Source organism: Cydia pomonella, unplaced genomic scaffold (genome assembly GCF_033807575.1).
Source record: "Cydia pomonella isolate Wapato2018A unplaced genomic scaffold, ilCydPomo1 PGA_scaffold_84, whole genome shotgun sequence".
Taxonomy (NCBI): domain Eukaryota; kingdom Metazoa; phylum Arthropoda; class Insecta; order Lepidoptera; family Tortricidae; genus Cydia; species Cydia pomonella.
In genome coordinates, this window is record NW_026907917.1 from 81468 (window position 1) to 93482 (window position 12015).

Sequence of the window (12015 nt, forward strand, 5' to 3'; positions counted from 1 at the left end):
TCCAGTATGCAGCGTAACCTCGATGGTTATATTTTAGTGGAATCGACACCAAGGATAGAAAGTAAAAGTAGCCTTCAGGCTACATTTTGTTGCCGTGAGAGCGGAGTGGGTACACTGAATTTTGGACTCTGTTTTTATTATGTTTTAAATAAAAGTCATAAAATCTAACGTTTATTTTTCAAACTGTTATTATGTACAAAAAAAATCCTTAAGAGTTATTGTCTACTTAATAAAAAAATCCTTATAGTTATTTTCTATTTAATAAGTTTATCAGTCTTCTTTACTCGTTTTCTTCTCGCCGTTGTTAGGGGATTTATTTCATATTTGAGACGTGTCATCTCAAAATATTCAATTATAATTCCATCTTCTTGCGCCTTGATACCTGAAAAATAATAATAGCAAAATTAAAGCCTATGTAGTATAACTTTAGTACATAAAACGATTATATTAAGCGAAAATAATCATACTTGTTTCTTTCGCGTCATAGATTTGTTAAGAAATTATATTTGTAGCAGGGACCAATAACAATAATGAAATAAATAAATAAATATTTTCAAGTCAGTCTTTCACATATCGACCGTGTCTCAAATTAGGCAAAGTTTGTGCTATAGGTACTATGCGGCGTAGTGTATATTTCTATGGATAAGTACATACTTAAAACTTAGATAAATAGATAATATCCATGATTTAGGAACGCATATTCGTGGTATACCCGCAACGCATATGCGCAGTAGACGTGCAAGTGGATGCTTTTGTTAGGCAGCTGTCATAGGAAGGGTCGCTACCTAGTAAGCTAGGAGGCTAGTGCCAATAGTCTAGACATAAGTTAACATTACCTAAGTCTACCTAGGATGCGGTTAGGTATAGCCTAGATAAGACACAGGTCTGTTAGAAGTTGTGCTTTACTCGAAAAATCATGGGGGCGTGAAATAGCTCCATTTCACGTAGATTTTCTTAAAATACTAAGGAATAGGGGGCGTATTCCGCATCTTTCGTACTTTTCTATATATGCCGGCAACGCAGTTACAACTCCTCTGGTTTTGCGATCGCTCGACTCACCATTGGGCGATTTGTTTGAAATTTGTTTTCTATGTCATATAAATAAGCTACGCGCATGTGATAATATAGGAGTTCGACTGTTATTAGAGAGTTTATAAACTCATAAAATATTATCCTATAAGCTACAGATCGGATAATAAAGTTCATGCATTATCTGACGGTTAAGCACAGCTTTGTCACTCATAGAATAGTAGCAACAAACAGTTCATTCTGTTAGGTACAATTAATCTGTATGAACGTGGGTCTAAGTAACAACCACACATACGTTAGGACTATGTTTGGTTTGATTATTGTATGTGAACGTCACACATTGGTTACTGTAGGATAATCATGTATGTATGTATGCACTAGGATCTGCTTGAGTTCATTTGATAAACAGAGTTATTTACCACACATGTTAGGACATTTAGTCTTGGAAAGCAAACAGTCATAGTACGTCATATAATAATTATTAGAAGATTAGTAGTACATATACATATGTATGAGAATTTAGCTACATAGACCTTCTTCAGAACCCTCACTATATTTATTAAGAATAGCAGTGAAATATGTGCATAGTTACTATCTACAGTCATTGCTATTATTTACTAGGGCCTGTACGAGTGCTTTGTTTTTCATGAAAATCGACCGAGATATGTAATGCGTTGTTGCTCTGACTAACGGCGCACATACAAAAACATACTTATTTGTAGTATAAAAGTATATTAAACATAGGTTGACTTAGGATTACAGTACTGATCTGTTGACGGTACTTTTCCATCATATTCTGACTACGGTCGAATAATAGTACATGATTGGTTAAGCTAGCATACTAAGTACCTAACATAAAAGAAGATCTCGAGTGTCATTTTCCCTATAAGTAGTATTCAATGTAGACCAATGCTGTTGTGGGTGCAGGTTTCTAGAAATAGAGCCGTGGGACAGGAACTTTGAAGTGGCAGTAGACAGCAGCCATTGTTACAGCAAAAGTTGTGAAATAAAATTATTGAACAGGAGTCTGGAGAGGTGTGGTCCTTCGTAATCTGAAATAAATAGGCAAGCATTAGAAAAAATCTGTTAAAATTAAAGAGGAATAGGTAGCATTATATTTTCCTTTTTGAGGGTCAATTTTAGTTAGGCTATATATCAACAATTTTCTTAAGGCATCCATTCGCGGGGGCGCGTTATTATTTTCAATACATAAAAGGATATATAAACCCATTTTATAGAAATATTAGGGTTCATAATGTAAAAATAGGTGGTACTTAAATTTTGCAAATAATTCTAAAAAGTTTGAAAATCTTTGCCTTGCAGGACATACTTCCTTAATCTAGGTCACAAATAAGCTAGGTTAAGTCGAATTAGTCAATAGAATTAGAATAGGTTATGTGAGGCTAAGCACATATTTAATTTCTCTGCTCTTTCATTGGGAACTCATCACTTAGGTTTTTAAAAAATATATATATTATTGTCAGTCATAAGTCATGAGGTCCATACAGAACATTACATTTTGTACAATTTATTACAAAAAGAAAAAAATACCTTTCAGAAATAGAAGCATTCCATAGTGTGTATTTTGAGGCTAGACGTAATGACTCTGCGGGGCACTGTCAGTTCTCCGGAACACTGAAATTGAAAATGTTTAGCTTAAGTAGGGTATATTTAAGAAAACTTATTTATAAGACTCTTTAAAGGGTTTTATTTTCTACTATAAGATACTTCACATACATCACAGTTCAGGAAAAGAAAGACTAAACAGTTCAGATTTCGTTATGACAAATGAAGAAAATTAAGTTGTTTATTTTACTAAGTAGGGTTAAGTCTAAAGATAGCTTTTCAAGGTGGCATTGGTTACTATACTTACTTGAAAATTGTGGTAAGACATGGAGAAACAGGAATCATGAAAATAACCATAGAGATTTCCTTCGCTTGGCTTAAGTTTAACTGACTGCTAGGTGACCTAACGGCCAGGTATCAGGAAACCATTCTGTTTGCTGAAAATTTAAACATATGTATATTGTACATTTTATTGCATTAAGTGGAATATTTGAGACCGATAAAAATAAATGAGTAGATAGCAAACATCAAAATGACCAACTCAATGTACTGCGCATGGTCAATAGGATTTATACAAAAGTCAGTCTGAAATTATATAAACTTGAGGATAGCTATTTATAAGTATTGTTAGAAGTGTTTATTTTAAACTAGAAAGGTTTTAATATTAAAAAAAAAAAAAATTTAGTCCTAAAAATTTTTAAAGCGAGAAAGTTTTTTCCAAAGTTTCTGTTTTTAAGTAGGATTAAGAAAAAAACCTTTTCCTTTTAGTGACATAGTTGTTGAACTTACTTGGAGATTATCGAGAGACTCGGAAAAGTCCATGAAAACAGCAAACGGAAATTTGCTCCGCTCGGCTTAAACATCACCAAACACTAGGTATGGGTATATATAGGCACATAGGCAGCCATTAGAGTTGTCTCTGTTTGCTGAAATATTAAACATATATTGTAAGGTTATTTATGACAGGTTCAAGTTTAGGTTCACTTTTTTGAGTTACCGGACAACTGCCGGGATCCTTTTAGAAAGAAAACTACAAATTCACTAACAAATTTTCAGTAACGCAAGAAATTCTATTCATATTTTAGCTGAAGTCATCACATAATTTTAAATTTTCATAACATCTTGCACTTCCAAATAAATAAAAAAAACTCATATTTAAAAAAAAAAAAGACACCCATATCATCTTATAGAACAATAACATTTTTCGAATTCCAAATACAGTCAAGTAAGGCCTAAGGGAATTTGTTTAGTAGTAGTCTAGTAGTAGTATTAAAAATGTCATACTTACTCTTTAAGGTCGTGTAAAGATTCATCAAATCCAGCAAGCGGGGTTCTCCAGCATAATTTCAATACATTTTCATTGTTAAAAGTTCATGTAAGTCAGGCAGCAGGGACTATTCCAATAGAGTTGTCAGTTTACTGAAAGACACATATAGTTTGTAAGTCTTATTGCAATAGAAAACGCGTAGTAAAGGATCAAAATAACATTAGATAGGCAGATTAAAACAAAATTAGGAATGTCATCCCGTCAGTACTTTGATTGTTTTCAGTTTTATTCGATAAGAAATGTGTTTGTGTTGGTGAACAAGACAATAAAAATAAGGCAATACAATACTCTAGGCCACTATAAGTAGAATAATACCAAATTGGGAAAACTTAATGCTAGTCTGAAACAGATAGTACTCGTATTGTCTCGTATTTATTGGAAAAGCAGTTTTATTGATAAATAGGTCAATTTGTGGGTGGTAATTATTTTCTATCAGGCTTTAAGTATGTGAGTATGTTTGACAGGGCTTCAATAGCAGTGATTTTTCTAAATGACGGAATAAAAATAGAAACTTACCTTGCTAGGAGTAACAGATTTCATATTTGAGCCCATTTCGATCGGTATATAGATTCGAACAGGAACTAGGCACATTAATTAAACATCCTTGTTTCTATACAGTTCAAACTTTAGGTCATAGGTCATCGTAGGGCACTAATTTATTGAAGATTTATAAAATTTGACGAAAGTGAACAACATGATCGTGTTTGAATCCGAAATTCTATTTCGTTTGTCTTGTACAGCTCTAGCGATAGGCAATGGGTAGAATATTTAGAGAATCGTAAAAAGCACACTCGAGGACGATCTTTTCCAGTACAATTGAAATTTCTGTCGTGATATAATGCTTTGTCAACTTTCTCCATACAGCTTATTTATTTACAATATGGCGGTTAGATGGTTGTCATTTATTTGCTTATTAAGGTTTTAATTCACTGTGACACTGATAGTTGAGGTAACTTTGGTATTTATGACCTTAATTAATAATTTCGAGATTTAATAACAAGTTTAGGCATTGAAAATGAATGCTCTTAATAGAAAATACTAATAAAAAAAACTTAAATGAACGGAAGTAAGAAAAGTGTCAGAGCTTAGGGCTGCCATGGTTAAAATATCATTGTACGTCTAGAATCGTTTATGGTATGACATTATTGAATCAATTACTTTAATTTACTTATTGGATAAATGCATCCTTACTATCATATTAATATAAAATGCATATTTAAATCTTAAAACGGCCAAATTTCATTGTTTTCTTTTATTTCTAGTTACACACGCCAACTATGGGGAACATTAACTAAGTCGGCTACAATCCGATAAAATCATGTAGGCAGTGTTTCGTATGTTGTCGGGGATGCTAGGACGTATTTTTAATTTTGTCGCACATGGCCGACATCTAGAAAACATTGTTTATGATTAAAAGCGGGTTTACACGATCGATTTGATTTAGTATTAAAAATAGTTAATAAAATATTGCATTTTATTTTTAACAGGTCAGATACGAAATAATCTTTTGGCAAAGAATTGAATAAACTCAAAATGTATAAATTCCGAGTACTACTTCCATCTAGTGTCGAGTAGAAGTACTTAGACGTTCCATGATTGATCGATAAGTAAATTAATTAGTAGGTGGCGCTAAAAATCAAAAACACTAGAGTAATTTAATTAGTCAGGAGGTTTTATTTATCATCGTTTTTTATTTTACTTTATCTTTGGCTATTACTATTCATCGATTATCATACAGTAGCATGTATTTCAAAATTTATTTTCTCCAATCTGTTGTGTTTCGAATCGTGAAATGAAATTTGGCAGTTTATCTTTACGGCGTCATCTGACGGCGAACTGTGACATTACTAGAGTGCGGAAGTGAATACGTAGATAACCACCGTAATGGTGTCGCTATTTGGCACTAGGTGACAACGACATCGATTAATTGATTATGATAATTTATGGTCAAAATTATTTGTATATTTTGCTAAGAATAAGAAAATAAAAAGAATGAATTCTTAAAAATCAATAATATAAAATACAATCCAGCAGGATGCACCGGGTACAAGTTTTGTTTAGGGAAGTCAGCTTTTCGCTCATACATTTTTGAGTTTCCGCCTATAAAATACGCTTTCGATGCGTTTGACAGTTTGAAGCCGTGAAGATGGAGTAAAGACTGTCTAATTGTTTTTGTTTTCAAGTGATCGTAAAAATAAGCCTAGGACGTTTTAATAATGGAAATCCGTATGTGAGAGAAATAAAAATCGTTGTGACGTTTAGGATAATATGTGTATTAGCAAACTGAGGTCATGACGTGTGGTCGATCTTAGTTATGATAAAAAAATGGTGTTTGTAACCGGGAGTATTTGTTTAGACAGAAATATGCCATTAGGAAGTGTTAAAATAAATTGGATAGTGTTTAGAACAAAAACAAATATAGATATTATCCCAGAGATTGATTATAAGTGCTGTAACAGTGGTTAAAAGTGGAAACATTAGCAAGGAATGTGCATTGGAAACGTAAGTAGAGAATATTTTCACAGGAACATCTGTAGGTTGTTTGTATATGAAACAAATTTTAAATCTTCGGTTCGCGTTATATAAAGTCAAATAATAATTTACTCAAATTCTTTAGAGATTTCGGATTGTTAATTAACATGTGTATTTGCGTTTTAAATATATATATATATTTTTTTCTCTTCATTTAAAAATTAAACTTGCCAGTACGTGTGTGAAACACCTGAATAACAAAAGGAAATCAGCGAAAGGTTACGCTAAAAAGCTATTGCTAAATTCACCTCTTACAATAACTCTCCCGTGGCGTAATTGTTCTGTAGGTTGCCTAATGTATATAGGCTAAATGCTTTTTGCCTGAGTTCGAATCCCACTGTGAGTAAATAAGTTTTTTTTTTTTTGTTTTTGTGAATCAGTATTAAATGATTAGCCAACTTTGAGATTACATTACTATATTTTAGATCATTTTAGGGCTTCGTTTTTTTTAGTTTGTTGTAGTTACGTGGCTTATTATTTTTCTCCGTTTAAAATTTTTAAGAAAAACTTTACCTTTATAAGTTGATTTTAAATATCAAATGCAGGCATTTAAAAAAGAAGGGGTTTAAATTATGTGTATCTGAGTAAAAAGTGGAGTGTCTTATAGTGTGAAAAGTGTTAATGTGGTTATAATTGAGGTGAATTAATGAAAACCTGAACTATAATTCAAGTGAATATTGTGATACCGGGACTAGATTATTAGTTAATGCCGGGCAATTTGGAGAAGAACAGACACCATAGCCAGACTTCAAGCGCTGGAGCCGCTGGGGAAACCAAGTAATGACAATCACTGACTTTCCTGTCGCAACTGTCCTAAGGCCTACTGAGCATCTTGGTAAATGAAGAACATTAATGTGTGAAATCACAAGCAACTTGTGTTAGTCAAAGGCAGATACTGTAAGAATGAAAAAAATTGTTATAAAATTCTTTTTCGTTGCTATTAAACATTTTATACATGGAACTTTTGTGCTCTTTAACATTCTTAATTTATATTGCATTTTACTATGAAGTAACGAATTAAGCGGATAGTTTGAGTAAAGTACATTGTTGTTTCAAATCTTGTTAAACATATTTGCTGTAATTTGGTTATATATTAGGGTGTAATAGTTACATAGACATATTTGGTGTAATGAAAATGTGACATGTCAATGACCTATGTCAAATGCATTGTGCGGGAAAACATTTTTAATTCAATTCATTATTTAAATATTCATATATGATCAATTAATATTTATTATTTATCATCATCATCATCTCAAATGCTATTTGAGAAATGTTCGGAATTTTACTGGGAAGAAATACCTAATATTTCATTTTATCACACAGATTGTTTTTATAATAGATTATTGAGTATATTTTGAAATATTCTGCCTAGGATATGGCTTAATCATATAGAGGCAGAGTACATCTAGAGTCAATTTAAGGTTTTTATTGCCATAGCATTCCAATTTAACCCAAGTTTTGTAGATAAGTGGCTTTTGCCCAGTGGGACAGTTTTCCCGGTATCAAGGTAATGAGAACAAAAATTGTACGACATCTAGCTGATATGTAATTGTTGCATAATAGTGCGTGGTTTTTTTTTTAGAGCAATAGTTAGACATCCAGAGCAGTCATATGGATTCTCTGGGGTAGACAGTGGAATGGTTGGGCGTGTTTCGAGATTAACTCTTCATTATATGTATGTACAGTCAGCAATACTATTCGTTTGTGTTTTTCATCGACTTCTCATGACTGAGGGCCCCGGCCATCTGAGGTCGTTATTTGGTTCACCGAGGCACACCGAGGTCTTTCATTCTGCACAATGCCTTCGTAGTAGTAGGCTAAGCGCCTGCGTAGATAATTATTCTCAATCCTTCCATATTGGCATAGCATTCTGGCATACAAACTTTAATACAGGGTAGGGTACTTTTGGCAGTTGACTGTGTACATGTCCACGATGTGATGGTCTACTGTATAATGGGTGGACGACATTTTTCAACGGTATTAGTGAGTAAAGGGCAGGGGAATTAGTTGCGAAGCGTTATTATAAAAATTAATAATACAAAAAAAAAAAACTTCGTGTGTCAATTGGATTAAATACTTAACTAAAAATATATTCAAGTAGTATTAAATAAATAGAAAAGGGCATTGGGCTGGTATGGGGCTAGGGCAGAATGAGTTTTTTTTTTCTTTTAATTTTTTTTATATTACAAGTGAGAGTACAATAATAAATTTTGCGGTTTTATTTATTTAATTTTTGAGTCTTGGCTGTCTGTAAAAATCGTGTGAATGCGTAACTGAGGAGGAATGTATATGCATGATGAGTGTTTATAGTTATGAATATGTGAGGTTTTATGAATGAGATGTATGAATGAATATCAGATGATGGAAGTATAGTAGACGGATGTACCTATATTGGAAAAAATGGATTGATACAGATAGACAAAGGCTGGAGGGTAATCAAACTAGATTTGTCGGTGTTTGCAGGGGAACAGAATGGGGGGGGAAGGGGAAACACAACTAACTGGAAAAGTCTTATCAGTAGGTTAAAATCCATTGGATTAGACCCATTTAAAAGGGTAGATTTTTCTAGTTAGTACTCTACAAGGTATGAATACACTTACGAAACCCACACACTCATCTTGGATGGGATATATCCGACATTCGACATATTTTATGGGCCGTGAGCGTCTAGAAGGGACGAGGCTCTTTTCAAGAATTAATTAAACATATTTATTGTTTTTATTGGTATAAGGTGTAATAATCAGCAAATATTTTTACCTTATTTAACTTGGTTAAATAATTATTTTGTTTAGACAAAAATATCTTTGCTGTACCATATTGAGGTACTCACTAGTGTCAAATTTAAGTTTGTTTAAAAAAAAAGAAAAAAAAAAAACACCCAAACAAACTTAAAGGTCGGTGTATCTTATTTAAGTATGAGACACTCGCCAAGAAAACGTGGCTGAGAGTGATAAGGCAGTGAAATTTGGTTCGAATTTTGGCAATGGAACTTGAAAGCTTCGTACTTATAAAAATTAAAGGATTCTTCGTTTTGCATGGGAAGTTTTTGCTGTCTCATTAGATGCTCTTCTACGGAAGTGTACGGTCCACAGAGAAAAAGATCTCGCCGAGACCGGGGTGAGCTGGCAAGAACGGGTTAATAGGACCTATCGGACTCACAATCTGGTATCTCTGGCAGAGCGAGGTTTCTGGGGAAAAAGTTGTCTTGGTTCATTGGCGGAGTTCTGATGAACTGATTTCAAAGCTGAGTCGTTAACAGTCACTTAGTATTGGAATACACACTACACGTTTAAAAAAAAAAGGGGGATATTTACCGACTAATCTAGAGGAAATTGAATTTTTTTATGACTTTCTCTGTAAGTCATAAAAACATTTAAATTTGGGGGCGATTGTGACTAGCCATATGCCTATTGCGTAATATTAGCCTCGATTTTATATTAAAATACATAAAAAATAACGAAATACCTTGTAAAAAAAAAACAAGTCTTCTTCATTTGCATTTTTCATTCATAATTTCATTGCGTATTCTGACAATTACGACTTGAAGGACACGTTTCCGTATTTCATCACTTGTGATGACAATTAAATACGTAACATATAGTAAATATTCATTATTTTGGTTTATATCAATGCGCGAAAATAATAAATAATATTAAGACCGCTAGTTGTTACCTGGTATTATTTTTTTTTGAAAAGAATATTTGTAGTCTTACATGCATGTAAAATGTATAAGTATTGGTACAAAAAACATTGACTTACTTAATAATAAACAAAATATTTCAATACAGGCGTTATTTTCAGAAAACAAAACTATAATACCTGAAATTAAATAATGGTGTTAGCATATTCATGTTTGACAGGTTTTGGAACGATCCCTTTTTTATCGATTGTTTTGGTCTACTTAAACTGACCATTAAGCAAATGCTGTCATTGTGAGCGTAAACGACATTGTGTGCGTGAACAAGGTAGTGTGCGTAGACGTCATTGAAATTATCTCCGTCTTTCTCTGAGCCGTGTATGCGAAAGAGACACAGTTGATAATTGGCATTAATATGAACGTTATTGTATAGGGAGTATGGATTGGTAAATAAGATGTAACTTATGACCTTTCTTCATGAATCGTATGTCGTTACGTGCCGCGAAGCGAACAACCTCTTCTCTGATTTTGATGCCCTGGTACATCAAAGCTAGAACTACGTCATAAATCTTCACCTGTCGTCATTGTGTCGCTATTGTGTCGCTATATTGTCGCTAGTCGCCAATGTGTCGTCATTGTGTCGCTATTGTGTCGCTATATTGTCGCTAGTCGCCAATGTGTCGTCATTGTGTCGCTATTGTGTCGCTATATTGTCGCCAGTCGCTGTTATGTCGCTATTTTGTCGCCAGTCGCTAATATGTCGCTACTAAAGAGTATAAAAGGGCCGGAAAGTACGGTAGGAGGGGATTCATTCTTCGACTATCAGACTAGCAGTATCTCTGGCTTTGAGTAAGTCAAGTTTCTCTACTATTCTTTCTATTTGTTTGTGTTTGCTGGGAATTATCCTGGTGAATTTAAACTTGTAAGATTATGTCTGTGTTTGGCATTGCGGGGACAATGTTGTCGTAATGCTAAGCTTAGGCTATGGTGGAGATTCTTTACTTTCTTATCTGTGTTACTATATTGTGAGTTTTTTGTTAGTAAAAACTAATTTTGTTATTTTACTACCTTTCTATGAGGTTAATTTGTTATTTTATAAAGCCAGATCACTGTTTGGACTAACAGTTTGTCCAACTAAGCAGCTTCTCCCTAACGGTGACAAATTGCAGCTGTTTAGAAGTCTTTTGCTCCAAGTTGAGAGGACTTGGCGTCTCTTCTTTACCAACATAAGAGGCGAGCATATTCTCCTTAGTCTCAAGGTCCAGCTGTTAGATGAATGTGAGGGCATCACGTGCGTGCCATTGGGAGTAATCCCTACTCACTGAAGTCTGCAGTAATTGAGGCTAGGTCCCGTATTAAATATATTTATATATTTCGGTACTCTGGTTCGTGCTTGTGCTGGTTGCAGGGAAAACTTCTGTCGTGATTGATACCAAACACAAACAAAGTCTTAGTCATGGCAGCGTTTCCCATGTGGCTAGTACGGGTGTGGGCTAGGTTGCCGATGTTTTTATATACATGCTAGGGCGGTCTATTCTCATCCACCGTGCCCACGTGGCGATGAGGAGGGGGCCAATCACACAGACACTAGGGTTTGCTATACCTCGGTTTTGTCGGCCGAATGCTTACAGCTTAGACTTAGGGATACACTTGTGTATGTTCCAAATCATTAGATCAATGGTAAGTACGATCTGTGTTCTGGACATACTAGATTAGGGACTAAGGGCAGGAATAGGGTAGAGTCACACACACTGTTATAGGGTCTCACTTAGGTTTGGTCTATAAAGTTGATTGGTTGGTGTATATTTCTCTTTTAAAGGTTCTAATGACGAGAAGCTATGGTTTTATATCTTGTACTAATGCTAATATTGAGTGAAATATTGGTAATGGAGTCCAATTACCTAAATCTTCCAGACTGTTA

At 34.0% G+C, this 12015-nt stretch overlaps 1 long non-coding RNA gene across 1 annotated transcript; it reads right to left on the bottom strand.

Moving 5' to 3' along the window:
• Positions 1 to 210: 210 nt before the first annotated feature.
• Positions 211 to 4664, bottom strand: LOC133534317 (uncharacterized). The gene is made up of 7 exons (XR_009802008.1): positions 4439 to 4664; positions 3884 to 4014; positions 3385 to 3521; positions 2903 to 3032; positions 2581 to 2664; positions 1879 to 2081; positions 211 to 382 (listed from the first exon to the last, which is right to left on the bottom strand). It is a non-coding gene; the product is annotated as an uncharacterized LOC133534317 (long non-coding RNA).
• Positions 4665 to 12015: the final 7351 nt, after the last annotated feature.